Source organism: Mytilus edulis, chromosome 3, assembly GCF_963676685.1.
Source record: "Mytilus edulis chromosome 3, xbMytEdul2.2, whole genome shotgun sequence".
Lineage (NCBI taxonomy): Eukaryota > Metazoa > Mollusca > Bivalvia > Mytilida > Mytilidae > Mytilus > Mytilus edulis.
In genome coordinates this window covers 18,929,491-18,935,490 of record NC_092346.1, presented here as the reverse complement: position 1 = coordinate 18,935,490, position 6,000 = coordinate 18,929,491, and positions in this window count along the sequence as shown.

The window sequence follows — 6,000 nt, the reverse complement described above, 5'->3', positions numbered from 1 at the left end:
CATAAATCATTGTTTTTTACGTGTCACATTTTTTATGTTTAATCCTATTTTTATAGTAAAAAAACTAAAAGTGTATGAACGTGACATAACAGAAATATCAGGATAAGGCTACGGAATGGGGAAAATATATCTTCTTCGTTTATTTCCTATTCATAAATCGTGTTCTGTCCAAATACACTACAAGTAATATTGTCTTTATAATACATTCTCAAAAGTTTAATACTAATTCAGATATAAACTTTCTGATCTCATTTCGTTTTATTTTTTCTTTAATATTTCCAAATTGCTTTTGAATGGTTCCTTTTGACGGGCGTCGAACTTAGCGGAGTACAATTGTTACTTTGATATATGGATGTTCTTGAAACTAGTCCAGTGAACAAGTGTGCCAAATCAAAATATGAAATATTGGCAATACAGCAATGACATTTATCATTTATACAATTTTTTTTAACAAATAAAAATAATAACAAAATTGTACATGTTGTAAGTTCCTTCTTTGTAAGAGAAAAGTATTTATGGCCACCTCGAGGCAATTTTAATATTACGTTACAAATTTGAAATTTAAGTCACGGCATTATTCGTGGTTGAACGCTTTATACGGTCAGGGACTGTATATCACATCGAATTACAGGGACTTCTCAAAATAGAACGATACCAATGAAGCATTCAAAACTACAAGTCAAAGGATGACGGTAACACTTTGCAACAGGAAAAAAACGACATAAACAAGTTTATTACACAGACAACAAAAGCTTGACCAATACAAGTCTACTCTAAATAAGGAGGATGCAATCAGTTGCTCCGGAAGTTTTCGTTTCATTTGTCATAGTCATTGAGTTGCTCTGATTGATTTCTCAAAGTTATATGTAACCAAATTATGAAATTATAATATTTTTAATATTGCAACAGTTTCAGGCGTTTCAATCAGTTGTTTTACATCCTTTTGATTATGATGCTCAAAATTAATAAAATTCTGATATTAGGAAGCATTTTCGAAAATAATAATTGATCTTATCCATAAAAGTATTGATAACAATTTTAAACTTTTGAAGTAATATAAAAGTTTGCGTGCCTTTTTTGCTTTTCGCATTATCGGTATTTTGAATGTTACTTTAATACACAAAATAAACGAACAAATAGAATTTAAATAATAAAAAGAAAGACATTTATTATCGCTGAAATTTGTAATTTTCATTTTTTTTTTGTCATTAATTAGATTTATTTTCTTTTAAATAAGTTACTTAAACTTACACAATATTGATATTGTACGATTTTCTTATTTCATCCTACATTTTATTCCTTATTTAAAATTTGAAATAAGAAAACATATAATATCCTTACATTATTCCATTTTGGCTTGCCGCACAATATACTTGGAATCCATAATATCAAAAATGTTAACTTAATCATCTTCAGGAACAAATGCAGGTCATATAGAAATTTCAAAATAGAATTCGATAGTTTTCAAATCTTGCACATTAATAAAGACTTCAAACAAAATTAATGCAAATATTTTATCAGTTTTAAACAGATTTTGTTGCATTTTTTCATTTATGAAAATATGTATCTCATTTGTTCGATTTAACGTATAAATCATATTATTCATACATTTAACATTATGATTGATCTATAAGATTATACTTGCTAAACATATATAATAATTGAAAGGAAAACCCATATTACATAAATATAACAAATGACATGTAAGTAAAATAGAAAAAATGATTTGTTTTAATAGCCTAATTACATTATTAAAAGGAAAATTTAATAAATTCAAAAGAATGATTTTTATAAATCATATCCTTGTAGATGTACGCGACGTGATGTACAACATACGAAGAATGTCGAATGCAGCGAATGTTGTGTTGCTTTTCATTCGTCTACACAATTAAGTTGCGGTAATGTTATAGTTCCTACTTGCATTCTTACCACGATAAATAATAAGTGTTTGTGTGGTGGGGAATATTTCCTTTAAATTGACAAAAGTAACCAGATATAACCAAAACAAAAGAAAAAAAAAAGTTAAACAAGGGTTGGTGTCAGAACATAATACACAGTAAAATGTTTTCTTTATAATAACTTTAAAACATCTTCTTTAAAATTGATAATCTTTTGATAACTTAATGACTTTATGGTTAATTTATTTCAAGATACAAACGAAATTTGAAAATATATCGAACAACAATTTATATTTTTTTGTACTTATCTTGCCGGTTATATTTAATAAAACATTTTTATATTTTTTTTTATTTTTTATTTGGGGGGGGGGGATGTCATATTAAGGACTGCAGCAATGTTCGATGAAGAAAATACCTCACTTGCAGGCAAACAATACTATGTTATCTGAAACGTCGTCTTAACAAATATGTATTTATGCAGTAATATAATTATGTCATAATTGATTTATTAGATTTGAATACGATAAAATGCTGTTGCCTTATATTAAACATGTTCGTGAACGCCCATCCATATTAAAGCTCATATAGTAACCTGCATTTTTTGATAATTTTATTTATTACATTTTCAATCTCAATTCCGAACTGTTTACTGATAATTTGAAGCATTGGTACACAAATCAAGGAATTTATAAAATGTTTGTTCTATATGTTATCATTCTGTATTAGTGTTTGTGACTTTCTGCATTTTTGTATAACTATCTCAATGTAACACATTTTCGACATTCGCCGAACAGGAAAACCAACGGTCTAGTATATACGAGAATCGACAAACACTTAACGAACTTCATCAACAGTCGACAACCACTAAACATCTTAAGGATGTTCGCTACTCTGTTAAAAAATAACAAGCTTTTTAAAAGACTATTATAAATTGATAGTATATAAATAAAGAAACTAAAAAAGTAGAAAAAAATGGAGGGTCCGTGTGCTCGTTTTCGAGATATAAGCCATTGAAAATTTGGCGGGAAATTATTCTCTCTGGATTTTTCATATATTTAACATTGGCACCTTATTTGTTTCAAACACTATGAAAAAATAACAAGAATTTTGTAAAATTTTGAAACATGGCTTTTTGAACTTTATGTAATACAATTATAAAAAGAAAAGTAAGGGTTAGTGGGCAAATTTTTTTAATGAAAATACATGGATAAAACCAGAGGATTCTGAAAATCTGGCAAAAAGTCAAAAAGTGGAGGAGCAAACATCCTTAATTAGGGCATTTTATCATGCGCCAACATTCACCCTAACAGGTTTTTTTTTCAAAATGAACCAAAACCAAGGTTCAACTTGCCATGTCATTAAGGCCATAATTAAAAGCTAACCAGCTTTATCAATGTGAATAAACGACGGATGTTGTTTAGTCTGCAGAATTGTGAAAAAGGTATAGTTGAGGCGCCCTATTCTACTATAATCATCTGCAAACATATATATAAAATTTACAAAACTCTATTTTCTAAAATTTGGTATTTGTTAATAACCACAGCTATGAGATATTCTCGACAACAAAAATGCGTAAAGTAAACAGTACCAGACGTTTGAATTACAGGAGAATATTAAAAAAGAAGATGTGGTATGATTGCCTATTAGACAACTGTTCACAAAAGACCAAAATGACACAGACATTAACAACTATAGATCACCGTATGGCCTTCAAAAATGCAAAGCCCATACCGCATAGTCTTCTATAAAATGCCCCGATATGACTATGTAAAACAATTCAAACGAGAAAACTAGTATATTTGTCATTCTTTAAACTCGTTAATATTTCGTACGCTTTTTTGTTTCGTTTCATCGTTCAAATCTTTTAATTGAACGAGGGTCTATTTCCACTGTAATGTTTGTTCTTACATGGCTATGTAGACTAAACTAGCGTACCCAGTAGCTTTGGCCCCTGGTTCGAATTTGAATGTCAAAAGATCTTTATGATATTTTACAGATTTTGCAACAGTTCTACTATATACTGGTGACCATCTTTTACATTCAGTCATAAAATCAAAATTATTTCAGTGCTATGCATTGTTTCTGAAAGTCCAAACTACAAATTGTACATTTGTTTTTTGTATTGCATCAAACAGAAATGGCTTACTGTCCTTGTATTTTGTAACTGCTACTTGGTATTTGGTCCAGCTTAAGGCTAACTTGTTTCCGTTATTTTGTGGTCTAACAACCTTTGTCATACCTTTTTTACCAACTTGTAACCAAGGAAGTTTCCAAAATTGTCTTTTCTGTTATTGCAAAAGTCAGTAACTTCGGATAATCGAAGTTGAATTTGTAAAAAGTAAAATCACAAAAATACTGAACTTAGAGGAAGATCAATTGGGAAAGTCCATAATCACATGGCAAAATCAAATAACAAAACGCATCAAAAACGAATGGACAACAACTGTCATATTCCTGACTTGGTACAGGCATTTTCAAATGTAGAAAATGGTGGATTAAACCTGGTTCTATAGCGCTAACCCTCTCACTTTTGTAATGACAGTCTCATCAATTTCCGATATTTTTACATTGATGCGTTAAATAAACAGACACAATAAATATAATAGTCAAAATATGGGTACATCAGTCATCATCGTTTAACAATTTTAAAAGGAACAATTTAACAGAACACAAAAACATCTACTATCTACGAACACATTTATTGAGTGTCTGACGTCAGAAAATTTTATACGTCACATAAATTTGTCGTTCAATGTGCGTACAAACAATTTTAAAATTTTCATGGGAATGTTAGCATACAGGGTTCCTCAAATTCCGTCTCTATTATGATTCTGTTCTGAACAATTGTAGCACCTGGATTTTTTGTGACATATGTTATCAACAACATCCGGTTTTAGTTTTCTGTATATCAAACAAAATTCGTTTTTCCATGTATTTTTTATACAGAATTTGACAAACTAAGAAAAGTTATTTTATTTAAAGGTTTTTCAAATCATATGAATGAAGTACCAAGGATTTTGCCATATGTGTAACTATATGACAATACATATTTAGTAATGCCTTCATTTATTAAAAGAAAATTTACGAAACTATCGATCAAGACACCTCTCATCCTTGCTAAAATAATAAATTGTTAACTTTTAAGAATTCGTTTATTTCAATGATCAGCAGGTTTATAAAAATAATATTTAAATAAATGGGCTCTATAAACATATTAATAATATACTTGTTAAGTTAAGATGTTCCCTCTTATTGTCCCTACAACATATTTAAGCAAAAGAAGAATCTTGCAAAAAAAAAATCACAAAAATACGGAATGTCTCCAACCAAATGGCAAAACTAAAAGTTCAAACACATCAATTGAACGGACAACAACTGTCATATTCCTGACTTGGCATAGGCTTTTCACATGTACAAAATGGTCAATTAAACCTGGTTTTAAAACCTCTCATGTGTATGACAGTTGTATAAAATTCCATTTAATCGGAAACGATACTTTTCGTTCTCCGTGAAAGGTTGCGATCTATTAGTGCCTTTGCATTCAATGTTATTTTTTGTGTGTTTCTTTCAATATCACATTCATTGGTGTAAGTTGCCTCAGTTATCTAACCATGGCATTCTTGCAGGAGTATCTTACATTGTAGATACTATCTGTATTGCAACCACAAAGTCTATAATAAAATTAAATAGTACGAACTTAAATCGTCGGTCAATATGCCATCATAACATTTTCAGCAACAAGAGTAAAGAGTAAAATAAATCAGCATTTGAAAATGATTTTCGCTAAAAAAAAATGAAATCTCTGTCCTGTTTAAGTGTTTGAAATAACAAAAGAGTATTTTATTTTGTGACAAACAGTTTCGATTTTTGTACCTGTATTTTTTATATAAATGAAAAGTGCATAACGTCTGTAAATTTGACACGGATTGTATGTAATTGATAGATTTGACAAGTATGCTTACTTCATAATATTTTCATGTATTCACAAATGTCAACGACTGGGAAGTTGAAAACCTATTATATCTAAGTATCAAAAGGAAATGTTTTAATACATATAGTAAATATGCAACATAAAATCAATGGCCAAATACTTATTATTTTT